This window comes from Bos javanicus, chromosome 3 (genome assembly GCF_032452875.1).
Source record: "Bos javanicus breed banteng chromosome 3, ARS-OSU_banteng_1.0, whole genome shotgun sequence".
Classification (NCBI taxonomy): Eukaryota; Metazoa; Chordata; class Mammalia; order Artiodactyla; family Bovidae; genus Bos; species Bos javanicus.
In genome coordinates, this window is record NC_083870.1 from 32716231 (window position 1) to 32736256 (window position 20026).

Sequence of the window (20026 nt, forward strand, 5' to 3'; positions counted from 1 at the left end):
AAAGCTTTTGGAATGTGTTCAAATATAAGTTGCCATCAAAAAATTTTTAAATATATGCACAGGATGTTGCTTATGAAACTCTTGGTAACCACAAAGAAAAATTTACAGTACATATACAAAAGAAAATGAGAAAGGAATCTAAATATAACACCAAAGAAAACCATCAAACCAAAAGAGGGAAAGAGAAGAAAGGAAAAAAGAGGAATTATGCAAACAGCCAGAAATCAGTGAACAAGATGGCAATATGTACATGCCTATCAATAATTACTTTAAATGTAAATGGGCTAAATTTGCTCATCAAAGAGGTAAAATGGCTGAATGGATTTTAAAAATAGCACTCATCTATAGCTATATTCCAGAGAAGGCAATGGCACCCCACTCTAGTACTCTTGCCTGGAAAATCCCAAGGACGGAGGAGCCTGGCAGGCTGCAGTCCATGGGGTCGCTGAGGGTCGGACACGACTGAGCGACGTCATTTTCACTTTTCACTTTCATGCATTAGAGAAGGAAATGGCAACCCACTCCAGTGTTCTTTCCTGGAGAATCCCAGGGATGGGGGAGCCTGGTGGGCTGCAAACACAGAGTCGGACATGACTGAAGCGACTTAGCAGCAGTAGCAGCATAGCTATATTCTGCATACAAGAGACTCACTTCAGAAGTAAGGACACACACAGGCTGTGAAGGGATGGAAAAAGATATTCCATGCAAACAAAAATGAAAAGAAACTTGCAATAGTTATAGCAGATAAAATACACTTTAAAACAAAGACTATAATAAAAGATAAGGGTACTAAGCAATAATAAAGAAGCCAATAAAGCAAGAAGATAAATATTCATTAATATATATATGCACCCAATGTAGGTGCAATGCTGCAGTCCATCAGGTTGTGAAGAGTTGGATGTGACTTGGCAACTGAACAACCCAATGTAGGAGCATCAGAATATATAAAGCAAATAGTGACGTACCAAAAAGGAGAAACTGAAAGCAATACAATAATAGTAGGGGACTTTAACACCCCACAAGGCTGTATATTTTCACCCTGCTTATTTAACTTATATGCAGAGTACATCATGAGAAATGCTGGGCTGGAGGAAACACAAGCTGGAATCAAGATTGCTGGGAGAAATATCAATAACCTCAGATATGCAGATGACACCACCCTTATGGCAGACAGTGAAGAAGAACTAAACAGCCTCTTGATGAAAGTGAAAGAGGAGAGTGAAAAAGTTGGCTTAAAGCTCAACATTCAGAAAAAGAAGATCATGGCATCTGGTCCCATCCCTTCATGGGAAATAAATGGGGAAACAGTGGAAACAGTGTCAGACTTTATTGTTTTTGTTTTTGTTTTGTTTTGTTTTTGGCTCCAAAATCCCTGCAGATTGTGATTGCAGCCATGAATTAAAAGACGCTTACTCCTTGGAAGGAAAGCTATTAGCAACTTGGATAGCATATTGAAAAACAGAGATATTACTTTGCCAACAAAGGTCCATCTAGTCAAGGCTATGGTTTTTCCAGTGGTCATGTATGGATGTGAGAGTTGGACTGTGAAGAAAGCTGAGCACTGAAGAATTGATGCTTTTGAACTGTGGTGTTGGATAAGACTCTTGAGAGTCCCTTGGACTGCAAGGAGATCCAACCAGTCTATCCCAAAGGAGATCAGTCCTGGGTGTTCTTTGGAAGGAATGATGCTAAAGCTGAAACTCCAATACTTTGGCCACCTCATGGGAAGAGCTGACTCATTGGAAAACACTCTGATGCTGGGAGGGATTGTGGACAGGAGGAGAAGGGGATGAGAGAGGATGAGATGGCTCGATGGCATCACTAACTCGATGGATAAGAGTTTGGGTGAATTCCGGGAGTTGGTGATGGACAGGGAGGCCTGGGGTGCTGCAATTCATGGGGTCGCAAAGAGTGGGACACGACTGAGTGACTGAACTGAACTGAACTGAACTGAAGATAGATGCCAAAGAGATTGCCTATGTTTTCTTCTATATTAGGTTTAACTGTTTTTCATCTTACATTTAGGTGTTTAATCCATTTTGAGCTTATTTTTGTATATTGTATGAGAAAATTTCTAATTTTATTTTTTCACATGTAGCAGCCCAGTTTTCCTAGCCCCATTTATTAAAATATACAGTCCATGGACTGTACAGCCCTTGGAATCACCAGGCCAGAGTAAAGAGTGGGTAGCCACTCCCTTCTCCAGGGGATTTGCCCAACCCAGGGATCGAACCCAGGTCTCCCACATTGAAGGCAGATCCTTTATCAGCTGAGCCACCAGGGAAGACCAATAATACTGGAGTGGGCAAACTATCCCTTCTCCAGGGGAACTTCCTGAACCAGGAATCGAACTGGGACCTCCTACATTGCAGACGGGTTTTTCACCTTATCAACTCTAGCTGCCTTGTATCCTAGGCCATCAGCTCCATCTTCACAACTCAGCTAGTCTGACATGTTCTTCCTCACTTTCCCTTCCCTGACTTGTAGTGTAGAAACTCTCAAAGCAGTCATCTGAGGTGTTTGTAAGCTTTAACTCAGTTGTTTCCCATCTTTCAGGGATCACTGTCTGATGGGGATGTTTGTGTTTCCCTAAATTTGTATGTTGAAATCCTACCCACCCGCTCCACGTGATGATATTTGAATATGGGGCTTTTGGGAAGTAACTAGAATTAGAAGAAGGCATGAGGGTGGAGTCCTCATGAATGAGATTAGTGCCCTTATAAGAGTTAGAACTCCTGTCCTCTTTCTGTTCTCTTTCATGTGCTAATACAATGAGAAGTTGATAGTCTGCTCTCAACAGAATCTGAACATGCTGGCACCCTGATCTTAGCCTCCAGAACTGTGAGAAATAAATGCCTGCCATTTATTAGCCACCCGTTTTATGGTATTTTATATGGCAGCGCAAGCTGACTGAAACATTGTTCATTATCTGATTGTCTTGAAGACAGTTGTTTCAAACATTCTTGTCTGATTGTTGTTATTGTCATTGCTTCAAGTTGGAGGTTAAATCCAGTCCCTGTTACTCTATCTTGTCCAGAAGTGATATTACTAGACTTTTTAAAAATTATCTTTTCAGTCATTTTTAATATAGCATGATATATACATTCCTAAAAATCACCACGCCATGCAAAATTATGCAATAAAAACCCATTTTACTCATAGGAAAATTAGGTTATGAACACAACACCAGAAAATTCTGACACATTAAATAAAAAGATAAGTACTAAATAAAAATGGAAGTACAGTTTTTAACAGGTTTAATGACTAATAAATACTATAACAAACATGGCACTTTACCTTGTGAAAAATCTGAAATTTACTTGTGGGAGGGCATGCTCATTCTCCTGCCAGCCTGCCCACCTCACCCTCACCATGTTGTATGTATGAGAAAGAAAGCAAAAGAGCTTTTAAAAACATTGAGAGAAATGGTAGATTAAACAGAAAAACAACAAAGAACATGGAGAAAAAAGTGCAAATAGTCTGACAAGACAGACAGGAAATTAAAGCTAGAATGTACTAGGCTGAGCAGCCAAATTGACCATTTGAAGGGATATAACTTGTGAATTATTGTCAAGTGATAGAAGGAGGGTTGTCCAAGATAAGATGGAGAATTTCAACACCAGATATGGATGTGTGGGGCTCGTTGTCCTTGAGGCATGTGGGGACATGTGTTTTATGATCTACATTTCTCAGTTTATCTGGGTGCAGTCGTTTGCAGTTACTTAGTGTTTTTTAGGTACAAAATTGTGCTTCAGTCAGTTCAGTCACTCAGTCGTGTCCAACTCTTTGTGATCCCGTGGACTGCAGGAGGCCAGACCTCCCTGTCCATCACCAACTCCCAGAGTTTACCCAAACTCATGTGCATTGAGTCAGTGATGCCATCCAACCATCTCGTCCTCTGTCGTCCCCTTCTCCTCTTGCCTTCAATCTTTCCCAGCATCAGGGTCTTTACAAATGAGTCAGTTCTTTGCATCAGGTGGCCAAAGTATTGGAGTTTCAGCTTCAAACATCAGTCCTTCCAATGAACACCCAGGACTGATTTCCTTTAGGATGCACTAGTTGCATCTCCCTGCAGTCCAAAGAACTCGAAAGTCTTCTCCAACACCACAGCTCAAAAGCACCAATTTTTTGGCGCTCAGCTTTCTTTATAGTCCAACTCTCACATCCACACATGACTACTGGAAAAACCATAGCCTTGACTAGATGGACCTTTGTTGGCAGAGTAATGTCTCTGCTTTTGAATATGCTGTCTAGGTTGCTCATAACTTTCCTTCCAAGGAGTAAGAGTCTTTTAATTTCATGGCTGCTGTTAAGGAAATGCAAAATTTACATCCTCTCAAATTCTTCTGTAATGTATCAAATGTCTAGTAACAAATCATACTTTCAAACCAAGGATTATAGAATAACTATCTTCCCCTTGTATTTCCTTGACTTGTTTTTCTTTTTATTTTAGTATTTAATTAAAATACTTTTCATGTATATATGAAAAGGATTTGAATATCATATTAAGGATTTGAATATCATATTAAGTGATAATTTTGCTTCATATAAATTTCTTCATTCTTTCAGAAAATTTAGCAGAGAAATGGAAAAAAGATGACACATTCTTTCAAAGGAATGCTGGACTTTATCCATAATTCTCTTTAAGGTTTATCAGAGTCTATAGAATTTACACTTTCCATTATCTCTGATAATTTTTCAACTCTTTAGTGATGAAGTCAACTTTTCAAAAGCCTGATAGTGATGAAACAAATGGTTCCTCTTAAAAAAGATGCAAGTGAATTTTGTATGGTAGAGATGCGTTTTATTCTACACCCCTCTCAAACCTGTGAGAGAGATGATGATAAATACTACATTTGCTTTATTACCCAGCAGATATTGGGTAAATATCCTATTTACACCTATTATCAAATTCAGTTCAGGCTTGACTGCTCTCTCTCCCTTTGGACTCTCCTTTTTCTCCACCAGGTCGCCTGTGTCTCCTCCCTAACCCCTCTCTACTCTACCCAACTCTGTGAATTTCTGTGTGTTCCAGACGGTGGAGAACACTTAGGGAACTGATTACTGGCTGGATCTGTCTCCCTCCTTTTCATTCCCCCCTTTTATCCTTCTGGCCACCTCTGTTACCTTCCTCCTTCTTCTCTTCTCTGTATAACCCCGTGAACATCTCTGAGTGGTCCAGTTGTGGAGTGCACATAAGGAAGTGACTACTGGCTAGCCCACTCTCTCCACTATTGATTCACCTCATCTCATTTGGGTCACCTCTAACTCCCTCCTCCCTCTTCTCTTCTCCATGTAACCCTGTGAACCTCTCTGAGTGACCCTCACTGTAGAGAAACTTTTCATCTTTAATGTAGATGTTTTATCAATGGTGCTGTATAGAAGGAGAAGTTTTGAAACTACTGTAAAAATAAGACCGATAACCGGAAGCAGGAGACTTAAGTCCAAACCCTGACTCCAGGGAACTCCTGACTCCAAGGAACATTAATTGACAGGAGCTCATCAAATGCCTCCATACCGACACTGAAACCAAGCACCACACAAGGGCCAATAAGTTCCAGGGCAAGACATACCAAGCAAATTCTCCAGCAACAAAGGAACACAGCCCTGAGCTTCAAGATACAGGCTGCCCAAAGTCACCCCAAAACTATAGACATCTCATAACTCATTACTGGACATTTCATTGCACTCCAGAGAGAAGAAATACAGCTCCACCCACCAGAACACCGACACAAGCTTCCCTAACCAGGAAACCTTGACAAGCCACCTGTACAAACCCACACACAGTGAGGAAACGCCACAATAAAGAGAACTCCACAAACTGCCAGAATACAGAAAGGACACCCCAAACTCAGCAATTTAAACAAGATGAAGAGACAGAGGAATACTCAGCAGATAAAGGAACAGGATAAATGCCCACCAAACCAAACAAAAGAGGAAGAGATAGGGAATCTACCTGATAAAGCATTCCGAATAATGATAGTGAAATTGATCCAAAATCTTGAAACTAAAATGGAATCACAGATAAATAGCCTGGAGACAAGGATTGAGAAGATGCAAGAAAGGTTTAACAAGGACCTAGAAGAAATAAAAAAGAGTCAATATATAATGAATAATGCAATAAGTGAAATTAAAAACACTCTGGAGGCAACAAATAGTAGAATAACAGAGGCAGAAGACAGGATTAGTGAATTAGAAGATAGAATGGTAGAAATAAATGAATCAGAGAGGATAAAAGAAAAACGAATTAAAAGAAATGAGGACAATCTCAGAGACCTCCAGGACAATATTAAACGCTACAACATTCGAATCATAGGGGTTCCAGAAGAAGAAGACAAAAAGAAAGACCATGAGAAAATACTTGAGGAGATAATAGTGGAAAACTTCCCTAAAATGGGGAAGGAAATAATCACCCAAGTCCAAGAAACCCAGAGAGTCCCAAACAGGATAAACCCAAGGCGAAACACCCCAAGACACATATTAATCAAATTAACAAAGATCAAACACAAAGAACAAATATTAAAAGCAGCAAGGGAAAAACAACAAATAACACACAAGGGAATTCCCATAAGGATAACAGCTGATCTTTCAATAGAAACTCTTCAAGCCAGGAGGGAATGGCAAGACATACTTAAAATGATGAAAGAAAATAACCTACAGCCCAGATTATTGTACCCAGCAAGGATCTCATTCAAGTATGAAGGAGAAATCAAAAGCTTTTCAGACAAGCAAAAGCTGAGAGAATTATGCACCACCAAACCAGCTCTCCAACAAATACTAAAGAATATTCTCTAGACAGGAAACACAAAAACGGTGTATAAACTCGAACCCAAAACAATAAAGTAAATGGCAACGGGATCATACTTATCAGTAATTACCTTAAACGTAAATGGGTTGAATGCCCCAACCAAAAGACAAAGACTGGCTGAATGGATAGAAAAACAAGACCCCTACATATGTTGTCTACAAGAGACCCACCTCAAAACAGGGGACACATACAGACTGAAAGTGAAGGGCTGGAAAAAGATTTTCCATGCACATAGGGACCAAAAGAAAGCAGGAGTAGCAATACTCATATCAGATAAAATAGACTTTAAAACAAAGGCTGTGAAAAGAGACAAAGAAGGTCACTACATAATGATCAAAGGATCAATCCAAGAAGAAGATATAACAATTATAAATATATATGCACCCAACACGGGAGCACCACAGTACGTAAGACAAATGCTAACAAGTATGAAAGGAGAAATTAACAATAACACAATAATAGTGGGAGACTTTAATACCCCACTTACACCTATGGATAGATCAACTAAACAGAAAATTAACAAGGAAACACAAACTTTAAACAATACAATAGACCAGTTAGACCTAATTGATATCTATAGGACATTTCATCCCAAAACAATGAATTTCACCTTTTTCTCAAGCGTACATGGAACCTTCTCCAGGATAGATCACATCCTGGGCCATAAAGCTAGCCTTGGTAAATTCAAAAAAATAGAAATCATTCCAAGCATTTTTTCTGACCACAATGCAGTAAGATTAGATCTCAATTACAGGCGAAAAACTATTAAAAATTCCAACATATGGAGGCTGAACAACACGCTGCTGAATAATCAACAAATCACAGAAGAAATCAAGAAAGAAATCAAAATTTGCATAGAAACGAATGAAAATGAAAACACAACAACCCAAAACCTGTGGGACACGGTAAAAGCAGTCCTAAGGGGAAAGTTCATAGCAATACAGGCACACCTCAAGAAACAAGAAAAAAGTCAAATAAATAACCTAACTCTACACCTAAAGCAACTAGAAAAGGAAGAAATGAAGAACCCCAGGGTTAGTAGAAGGAAAGAAATCTTAAAAATTAGAGCAGAAATAAATGCAAAAGAAACAAAAGAGACCATAGCAAAAATCAACAAAACCAAAAGCTGGTTCTTTGAAAGGATAAATAAAATTGACAAACCATTAGCCAGACTCATCAAGAAACAAAGGGAGAAAAATCAAATCAACAAAATTAGAAACGAAAATGGAGAGATCACAACAGACAACACATAAATACAAAGGATCATAAGAGACTAATATCAACAATTATATGCCAATAAAATGGACAACGTGGAAGAAATGGACAAATTCTTAGAAAAGTACAACTTTCCAAAACTCGACCAGGAAGAAATAGAAAATCTTAACAGACCCATCACAAGCATGGAAATTGAAACTGTAATCAAAAATCTCCCAGCAAACAAAAGCCCCGGTCCAGACGGCTTCACAGCTGAATTCTAGCAAAAATTTAGAGAAGAGCTAACACCTATCCTGCTCAAACTCTTCCAGAAAATTGCAGAGGAAGGTAAACTTCCAAACTCATTCTATGAGGCCACCATCACCCTAATACCAAAACCTGACAAAGATGCCACAAAAAAAGAAAACTACAGGCCAATATCACTGATGAACATAGATGCAAAAATCCTTAACAAAATTCTAGCAATCAGAATCCAACAACACATTAAAAAGATCATACACCATGATCAAGTGGGCTTTATCCCAGGGATGCAAGGATTCTTCAATATCCGCAAATCAATCAATGTAATACACCACATTAACAAATTGAAAAATAAAAACATATGATTATCTCAATAGATGCAGAGAAAGCCTTTGACAAAATTCAACATCCATTTATGATAAAAATTCTCCAGAAAGCAGGAATAGAAGGAATATACCTCAACATAATAAAAGCTATATATGACAAACCCACTGCAAACATTATCCTCAATGGTGAAAAATTGAAAGCATTTCCTCTAAAGTCAGAAACAAGACAAGGGTGCCCACTTTCACCATTACTATTCAACATAGTTTTGGAAGTTTTGGCCACAGCAATCAGAGCAGAAAAAGAAATAAAAGGAATCCAAATTGGAAAAGAAGAAGTAAAACTCTCACTATTTGCAGATGACATGATCCTCTACATAGAAAACCCTAAAGATTCCACCAGAAAATTACTAGAACTAATCAATGATTACAGTAAAGTTGCAGGATATAAAATCAACACACAGAAATCCCTTGCATTCCTATACACTAATAATGAGAAAACAGAAAGAGAAATTAAGGAAACAATTCCATTCACCATTGCAACGGAAAGAATAAAATACTTAGGAATATATCTACCTAAAGAAACTAAAGACCTATATATAGAAAACTATAAAACACTGGTGAAAGAAATCAAAGAGGACACTAATAGATGGAGAAATATACCATGTTCATGGATTGGAAGAATCAATATAGTGAAAATGAGTATACTACCCAAAGCAATTTATAGATTCAACGCAATCCCTATCAAGCTACCAACAGTATTCTTCACAGAGCTAGAACAAATAATTTCACAATTTGTATGGAAATACAAAAAACCTCGAATAGCCAAAGCGATCTTGAGAAAGAAGAATGGAACTGGAGGAGTCAACCTACCTGACTTCAGGCTCTACTACAAAGCCACAGTTATCAAGACAGTATGGTACTGGCACAAAGACAGAAATATTGATCAATGGAATAAAGTAGAAAGCCCAGAGATAAATCCACGCACATATGGACACCTTATCTTTGACAAAGGAGGCAAGAATATACAATGGATTAAAGACAATCTCTTTAACAAGTGGTGCTGGGAAATCTGGTCAACCACTTGTAAAAGAATGAAACTGGACCACTTTCTAACACCATACACAAAAATATACTCAAAATGGATTAAAGATCTAAACGTAAGACCAGAAACTATAAAACTCCTAGAGGAGAACATAGGCAAAACACTCTCCGACATACATCACAGCAGGATCCTCTATGACCCACCTCCCAGAATATTGGTAATCAAAGCAAAAATAAACAAATGGGACCTAATTAACCTTAAAAGCTTCTGCACATCAAAGGAAACTATTAGCAAGGTGAAAAGACAGCCTTCAGAATGGGAGAAAATAATAGCAAATGAAGCAACCGACAAACAACTAATCTCAAAAAATATACAAGCAACTCCTACAGCTCAACTCCAGAAAAATAAACGACCCAATCAAAAAATGGGCCAAAGAACTAAATAGACATTTCTCCAAAGAAGACGTACAGATGGCTAACAAACACATGCAAAGATGCTCAACATCACTCATTATCAGAGAAATGCAAATCAAAACCACTATGAGGTACCATTTCACACCAGTCAGAATGGCTGCAATCCAAAAGTCTACAAATAATAAATGCTGGAGAGGGTGTGGAGAAAAGGGAACCCTCTTACACTGTTGGTGGGATTGCAAACTAGTACAGCCACTATGGAGAACAGTGTGGAGATTCCTTAAAAAACTGGAAATAGAACTGCCTTATGATCCAGCAATCCCACTGCTGGGCATACACACTGAGGAAACCAGAAGGGAAAGAGACACGTGTACCCCAATGTTCATCGCAGCACTGTTTATAATAGCCAAGACCTGGAAGCAACCTAGATGTCCATCAGCAGATGAATGGATAAGAAAGCAGTGGTACATATACACAATGGAGTATTACTCAGCCATTAAAAAGAATACATTTGAATCAGTTCTAATGAGGTGGATGAAACTGGAGCCTATTATACAGAGTGAAGTAAGCCAGAAGGAAAAACATAAATACAGTATACTAACGCATATATATGGAATTTAGAAAGATGGTAACAATAACCCGGTGTACGAGACAGCAAAAGAGACACTGATGTATAGAACAGTCTTATGGACTCTGTGGGAGAGGGAGAGGGTGGGAAGATTTGGGAGAATGGCAATGAAACATGTAAAATATCATGTAGGAAACGAGTTGCCAGTCCAGGTTCGATGCACGATGCTGGATGCTTGGGGCTGGTGCACTGGGACGGCCCAGAGGGATGGTATGGGGAGGGAGGAGGGAGGAGGGTTCAGGATGGGGAACACATGTATACCTGTGGCGGATTCATTTTGATATTTGGCAAAACTAATACAATTATGTAAAGTTTAAAAATAAAATAAAATTAGAAAAAAAAAATTCAGTTCAGCATTCCCCATTGCCTAAATATTTGCCTGCTCTTAGGATTCTATTTAAACCTATTTAAACATCTTAATTGTTCCCTCATTAATTTATAAGTTACATGAAATTACTAATACATGCCCATTTAATTTTACATGAAAGCCATAATTTTACATTTCTTCAATTATCATTTAACAGTTCAAAAACTCCATCACATTTTTTTTTTTTTTTTTGCCATGCTGCACGGCATGTGGGATCTTAGTTCCCAGACCAGGGATCAAACATACAACCCCTGCAATGGAAGTATGGAGTCTTAACCAATGAACTACCAGGGAAATCCCCTTCACCTTGCTTTTGCATCAACTGTTTTTTGAGATGTATGATACCAATATCATTTTTTAGTGCTTGCTAGTTGTGGAAGGCAGACTTAAAGATTGGTCTTCAATGATTCCCATCTTCTTCTGTTGACCATCTAGTGCAACAATCTCTTTTCAAGTGTAACAAATTGAATTCATAAAAAATGATGGGATATCACCTCTGTGTTTAAGTTACATGAGCTTGTGACCTCCATCTTGTTACTAGAATCTCTTCCATGTTGGATTTGACAAAGCAAGGTGCCAAATTGGGAAGGTCAGAGAGCTGCAAAACTTGTAGCTGCAAGAACTTGTGCTCTTATGATGGCCCTATGTTCAGTTCAGCTTAGTTGCTCAGTCATGTCTGACTCTTTGAAACCCCATGGACTGCAGCACGCCAGGTCTCCCTGTCCATCACCAACTCCTGGAGCTTGCTCAAACTCATGTCCATTGAGTCGGTGATGCCATCCAACCATCTCATCCTCTATCGTCCCCTTCTACTCCTGCTTTCAATCTTTCACAGCCTCAGGGTCTTTACCAATGGGTCAGTTCTTCACATTAAGTATCCAAAGAATTGGAGTTTCAGCTTTACCATCAGTCCTTCCAGTGAATATTCAGGACTGATTTAATTTAGGATGGACTGGTTGGATATCCTTGGGTCCAAGGTACTCTCAAGAGTCTTCTCCAACAGTTCAAAAGCATCAATTCTTCAGTGGTCAACTTTCTTTAGAGTCCAACTCTCACATCATTACATGCCTACTGGAAAAACCATAGCTTTGACTAGAGGGACCTTTGTCGGCAGAGTAATGTCTCTGCTTTTCAATATGCTGTCTAGGCTGGTCATGGCTTTTCTTCCAAGAAGCAAGTATCTTTTAATCTCATGGCTATATTCACCATCTGCAGTGATTTTGGAGCCCCCAAAATAAAGTCTCTCACTGTTTCCATTGTTTGCCATCTATTTGCCATGAAATGATGGGACCAGATGCCATGATCTTAGTTTTTTGAATGTTGAGTTTTAAGCCAACTTTTTAACCCTTCTCTTTCATTTTCATCAAAAAGCTCTTTAGTTCTTCACTTTCTGCCATAAGGGTGGTGCCATATGCATATATGAGGTTATTGATATTTCTCCCAGCAATCTTGATTCCAGCTTGTGCTTCATCCAGCCTGGCATTTTGCATGATGTATTCAGCAGAGTGACAATATACAGCCTTGATGTACTCATTTCCCAGTTTGGAATCAGTCTGTTGTTCCATGTCTGGTTCTAACTGCTGCTTCTTGACCTGCATACTGGAAGAAACACAAGCTGGAATCAAGATTGCTGGGAGAAATATCAATAACCTCAGATATGCAGATGACACAACCCTTATGGCAGAAAGTGAAGAGGAACTCAAAAGCCTCTTGATGAAAGTGAAAGTGGAGAGTGAAAAAGTTGGCTTAAAGCTCAACATTCAGAAAATGAAGATCATGCCATCTGGTCCCATCCCTTCATGGGAAATAGATGGGGAAACAGTGGAAACAGTGTCAGACTTTATTTTGGGGGGCTCCAAAATCACTGCAGATGGTGACTGTAGCCATGAAATTAAAAGACACTTACTCCTTGGAAGGAAAGTTATGACCAACCTAGACAGCATATTGAAAAGCAGAGACATTACTTTGCCAACAAAGGTCCGTCTAGTCAAGGCTATGGTTTTTCCTGTGGTCATGTATGGATGTGAGAGTTGGACTGTGAAGAAAGCTGAACATCGAAGAACTGATGCTTTTGAACCGTGGTGTTGGAGAAGACTCTTGAGAGTCCTTGGACTGCAAGGAGATCCAACCAGTCCATTCTGAAGGAGATCAGCCCTGACATTTCTTTGGAAGGAATGATGCTGAAGCTGAAACTCCAAAACTTTGGCCACCTTATGCAAAGAGTTGACTCATTGGAAAAACTCTGATGCTGGGAGGGATTGGGGGCAGGAGGAGAAGGGGACGACAGAGGATGAGATGGCTGGATGGCATCACTGACTCAATGGACGTGAGTCTGAGTGAACTTTGGGAGTTGGTGATGGACAGGGAGGCCTGGCATGCTGCAATTCATGGGGTCGCAAAGAGTCGGACACAACTGAGTGACTGAATGTAACTGAACTGAAGGTAAGATAAACTTCCTATGGCAGTAGGTGCCTAATATGCTACTTGAGAACAGTGGGGAAATAACTCCAGAAAGAATGAAGGGATGGAGCCAAAGTGAAAATAACGCCCAGTTCTGGATGTGACTCATGATGGAAGTAAAGTCCAATGCTGTAAAGAACAACATTGCATAGGAACCTGGAATGTTAGGATCCTGAATCAAGGTAAATTGGAAGTGGTCAAACAGGAGATGGCAAGAGTGAATATCGAAATTTTAGGTATCAGTGAACTAAAATGGAATGGAATCAGTAAATTTAATTCAGACGACCATTATATCTACTACTGTGGGCAATAATCCCTTAGAAGAAATGGAGTAGCCATGATAGTCAACAAAAGAGTCTGAAATTCAGTACTTGTATGCAAAATGACAGAATGATCTCTGTTCGTTTCCAAGCAAACCATTCAATATCACAGTAATCCAAATCTAAGCCCTAACCAGTAATGCTGAAGAAGGTGAAGCTGAATGGTTCTTTGAAGTCCTACAAGACCTTCTAGAACTAACACCCAAAAAAGATGTCCTTTTCATCACAGGGGTCTGGAATGCAAAAGTAAGAAGTCAAGAGATACCTGGAATAACAGGAAAATTTGGCCTTGGAGTACAGAATGAAGCAGGGCAAAGGCTAACAGAGTTTTGCCAAGAGAACACACTGGTCACAGCAAACACCCTCTTCCAACAACACAAGAGAAGGCTCTACACATGGGCATCACCAGATGATCAATACTGAAATCAGATTGATTATATTATTTGCAGCCAAAGATGGAGAAGCCCTATACAGTCAGCAAAAACAAGATGGGGAGCTGACTGTGGCTCAGATCATGAACTCCTTGTTGCCAAATTCAGACTTAAATTGAAGAAAGTAAAGAAAACCACTAGACCATTCAGCTATGATCAAAATCAAATCCCTTATGGTCATACAGTGGAAGTGAGAAATAGATTCAAGGGATTAGATCTGATAGACAAGAGTGGCTGAAGAACTATGGATGGAGGTTTGTGACACTGTAAAGGAGACATGGATCAAGACCATACCCAAGCAAAAGCATTGCAAAAAGGCAAAATGGCTGTCTGAGGAGGTCTTACAAATAGCTGTGAGAAGAATAGCAGTGAAAAGCAAAGGAGAAAAAGAAAAATATACCCATTTGAATGCAGAGTTCCAAGGAATAGCAAGGAGAGATAAGAAAGCCTTCCTCAGTGATCAGTGCAAAGAAATAGAGGGAAAGAATGGAATGGGAAAGACTAGAGGTCTCTTAAAGAAAATTAGAGATACCAATGGAACATTTCATGCAAAGATGGGCACAATAGGGGACAGAAATGGTATGGACCTAACAGAAGCAGAAGATATTATAAAGAAGTGGTGAGAATACACAGAAGAAGTATACAAAAAAGATCATGACCCAGATAACTTCGATGGTGTGCCCACTCACGTAGCGTCTGACATCCTGGAATTCTAAGGATGACTCCAGTAAAATGCTTGCCTGAGAAAGCTAAACACTGCCAAGAGAATATACTGTTTGTCCTACCCAGCACCTAATGATAGGCCACTGCTATCTTCATGCTCCCTTAAATTGAACATTTACTATAAAAGGACTTACAATTATGAATCCTTTATCCATCCTTTTGAGATGTATATCTATGTCCTACAACTAGATGTGTCTTTCTCAAAGACCAGAAAGTCATTGCTTCAAAATGTAATCATAAGGAAGGATAGAGCACTCCCAGTCTCTGGGGGAAGATAAAATCTTAACCTTGATAATTGCCAGCTAGCAGACACTGGCCCACCTGCATTTACACTGACCAACCCTTCATAATTTTTCACTTCTTTACCTCTCCTTGAGTCTCAATTCACCTTTCTCTGATTTTCCCTTTAAAATACCAGAACATTTCCTCACAAATTAGTATGAGGCTCAGGTTCTTTCTCTTACTGAAAGCAGAAATGTTTCACTGCTTTTACTAATCCCCAGCTGTGATTATCTCTTACAGCTCACATAGCAAAGAAGAGAAAGTAGCCTCTGAAGAAACAACCAGCAAGAGAGTGAGGCCCTCAGTCTAACAGTTGCAAAGAACTGAATTCTGCTAACCACAAGAGCTTGAATGTAGACCTTGCCCAGTTGAGACTGCAGCCCTGGACAACACCTTGACTGCAGCCTTGTGAGAGACCTTAAAGCAGATGACTCAGCTAAGCTGTGCCTGGACTTCTGACCCAGAAAAACCATGCGATAGTAAAGTGTGGGTTTTTCTCACTAGCCAAACTTGTGGTAATTTGTAATGCAGCATTACATAACTAATACAGTCTTCCTCTCTAGAAGCTTTAAATTTTCTCTTTCTCTTTTGTAGTCTCTATTTTCTCTATTTTTAGGCATGGTTTTTGTTTCTGTTTTTTTTTTTTTCCTTTTCTTCCCTACTCATTTCTTTATGGCTCTTTTTATCTGACATCTTTCTACTTTATTTAATCCTGGAAAAATAGTTTATAGATTTAAATAATTGTTTTCATTTTTCTCTTTCTGCAACTCTTGTTATCTAGATATTGGCACATAGCTTCTATCTAACATAATTTTATTATTTATTATTATTTAATTTCAAAGATTGCTATTAAATAATTAATAAATATTAATTTTTTATATTTTCCAGCTGCTATCCAACATTTTTCTTCATATGTTCTCTCAGTTCCCTAAGTTTTCCTTCAGCTGTATGATTCTACTAATTGTCACATCCAATGTATTTTTAACTCATATATTACTGACCTAATAAATGCATTTTTTGGTGGTTTTCCAATTAAAATTTCCTTTAATTTTCCTTATCTTAACTTGATTGATAATGCATATTTAAAATTTTGATTTGTTTTAGTAACTCTACTTCATATTGTATTTTTTCAATAATTCCATTTGTCTTCTTCTGAAATAGTGATTCCTTTTTAGTTACTTTGGTTTGTGATGCCATATTCTCCTGTTGACTGTGGTTGCTTTACCTGGTAATGCGTTTTAAGCAAGGGCCAAAGGCCTTACCCATATTTATGTCATTTTTTCCAGTAAAACGAAGGAGAGTGGGTAGGTTGAGGTCTAGAACAGAGAACTCCAGGTATCCCCAAACAGTAAAATATTCCTGCTTTCTGTCTCCCCACAAACCAGGTCCCCAAGTGAGGGTTTCACTTGACTGAAATAATTCACTGGAATTTTGGGAGGAAGGTGCATCCTAGACTCTAATCTATAAGTCTTAGGATTTTTTAGAGAGACAGAGATGCCCGCATCTCAAACTATTTATCTATTAATATCTTATTCAACTCTTCACCTCAGCAGTGCACTTTGTGTGCTTAGTCACTCAGTTGTGTCTGACTCCCTAGAGTAGATTGTCATGCCCTCCTCCAGGAGATCTTCCCAACCCAGGGATCGAACCCAGGTCTCCTGCATTACAGGAAGATTCTTTACCATCTGGGCCACCAGAGAAGCCTGAAGTGCTCTTTGCTGACCTGATATTATCATGAACACCTGCACCAGGAATCTTGACTATTTCTTTAACTTCCTTCTGAGAGGATGGAAAGACATTGATAATTCCAGGCAATGTGGGAGAGCGGGAACAGAAATAACTTAAAACTGCCTTTTTCAAACTCATGACTTCAGTTTTCTGTGCTCAGACAGCAGCTACTTTCTTCCCTACATGTTCATTTTAAGACGGCCTTCAATTCCCTCTGGAGTTTTCAAAATGTTCTTCAATTCAGTTCATCGCTCAGTCATGTCTGACTCTTTGCAACCCCAAGTACTGCAGCATGCCAGGCCTCCCTGTCACCAACTCCCAGAGTTTACTCAAACTCATGTTCATTGAGTCGGTGATGCCATCCAACCATCTTATTCTCTGTCGTCCCCTTCTCCTCCTGCCTTCAATCTTTCCCAGCATCAGGGTTTTTACAAATGAGTCAGTTCTTTCCATCAGGTGGCCAAAGTATTGGAGTTTCAGCTTCAAACATCAGTCCTTCCAATGAACACTCAGGACTGATTTTCTTTAGGATGGACTGGTTGGATTTCTTTGCAGCCCAAAGGACTCTCAAGAGTCTTCTCCAACACCACAGTTCAAAAGCATCAATTTTTTGGCGCTCAGCTTTCTTTATAATCCAACTCTCACATCCATACATGACTACTGGAAAAACCATAGCTGTGACTAGATGGACCTTTGTTGATAAAGTAACGTCTCTGCTTTTGAATATGCTGTCTAGGTTGGTCATAACTTTTCTTCCAAGGAGCAAGTGTCTTTTAATTTCATGGTTGCAGTCATCATCTGCAGTGATTTTGGAGGCCCCCCCCCAAATAAAGTCTGTCACTGTTTCCACTGTTTCCCCATCTATTTGCCATGAAGTGATGGGACCAGATGCCATGATCTTAGTTTTCTGAATGTTGAGTTTTAAGCCAACAATGTTCTTAGTTCTTAGAATATGTTTTCCTTTTATAATATAGGGGAAGTAAACAGCTGTTCTTAGCTCATCACTGTAGCAGGATTCAACAAATGTTGTGTTATAATTATTATTTATAGTACTTGTAAAGAAAAATCTCTGCTGTATTTATAGTTATTTCCACTTTTTATTCTGTATTTTTGCTCTTTTTTTTTTTGTCTTGATTAATCTCTCTTAACGTCTATCTCTAGTGTTGATTTTATCAAAGAACCAGCTTGTGGCTTTGTTAACTTACTGCATTATTATTATTATTTACTTTACTTGCTTATTCTTGTTTCCTTTGGTATTCTGTTGCTTCTAAAAACATGTCTAAATTGGATTCTTAACTTTCTAAAAATTAATTAATTTGACTGTGTTGTGTCTAAGTTTTAGTATGCTAGGTCTTCCTTGTGGTATGTGGGATCTTTTTCAAATTTTTTTAGTTGCAGCATGCAGAATCTTTAGTTACAACATATGTAACTCATGTGTTTAAATATTGTGTTATTTTATGACAAACATTTAAATCACTTAATTTCCACTAAAATTTCATCTTTAATTCAAGCGTAATTTAGTAATAGGTTACTCAGTTTCCAAATATGTCTTAAAGCTATTCTTAATTATCTGAATAACTAATTTTAACCAACTTATGGTTGGTAAACATAGTATGTATAGTATTAATCCTAATCCAGTACATTATTTTATACATATTCTACATGGTCTCAAAAATAATGTGAATTATTCAATGAGTGGAGAGTTATTTACACACCTGATGTCCCAATCTGGCTTATTGCATTGTTTAGAAATTTGAAATCTATCCCTAGCTTTTGTATGTTTTAACTATTAATTTCTCAGAGATACATGTCTATAAAACCATCCTCTACATTTGTTGATTTGTAAATCTACTCATTTCTGTCAGTTGTTGCTTAAATTTGTCACTCTTTTAGCTAACAAGATCTTTATCTTAATATGCTCTTGTTTCTCTTTGGTGTCTCATTCCTTTATCCATGCTGTTGTATTATTCTCTGTGCATCAGCTTCTCCATCGAATGTACTATTTTTCACTAGCTGTTAAGAGTAAACAAGTTAATATTTGTAAAGTACTTAGGGTAGTGCTTGCCATGTAATATTATGTAGGTGTTTGGTTAGGATAAAAATGGCTAGAGGTGGTCATTGAAACCACAAGCATGTTTAAAGTCATTTTAGGAGACAGGGTAGTTTGAGAAAATAAAAGGATCAATGATCAAATTTAAGGAAATCTGTTTAATGGGCATGTGAGGGATAAAACTTCAAAAGAAACTTAAAAGGAGTACACAAAAAAGTAGGAGGGAATCCAAGAAAATACATTACCAATGGCGCCAAGTAGAAGGATTAACGTGCTGCTGAATAACTAAGATCATAGCATCTGGTCCCATCACTTCATGGGAAATAGTTGGGGAAACAGTGGAAACAGTGTCAGACTTTATTTATTTTATTTTATTTTTTGGCTCCAAAATCACTGCAGATGGTGACTGCAGCCATGAAATTAAAAGACACTTACTCTTTGGAAGGAAAGTTATTACCAACCTAGATAGCATATTCAAAAGCAGAGACATTACTTTGCCAACAAAGGTCCATCTAGTCAAGGCTATGGTTTTTCCAGTGGTCATGTATGGATGTGAAAGTTGGACTGTGAAGAAAGCTGACCATTGAAGAATTGATGCTTTTGAATTGTAGTGTTGGAGAAGCCTCTTGAGAGTCCCTTGGACTGCAAGGAGATCCAACCAGTCCATCCTAAAGATCAGTCCTGGGTGTTCTTTGGAAGGATTGATGCTGAAACTGAAACTCCAATACTTTGGTCACCTCATGCAAAGAGTTGACTCAATGGAAAAGACTCTGATGCTGGGAGGGATTGGGGTCAGTAGGAGAAGGAGATGACAGAGGATGAGATGGCTGGATGGCATTACAACTTAATGGACATGAGTTTGAGTGAACTCTGGGAGTTGATGATGGACAGGGAGGCCTGGCATGCTGCAATTCATGGGGTCGCAAAGAGTCGGACATGACTGAGCGACTGAACTGAACTGAACTGAGTAAAGATATAAATAAACAGTGATAA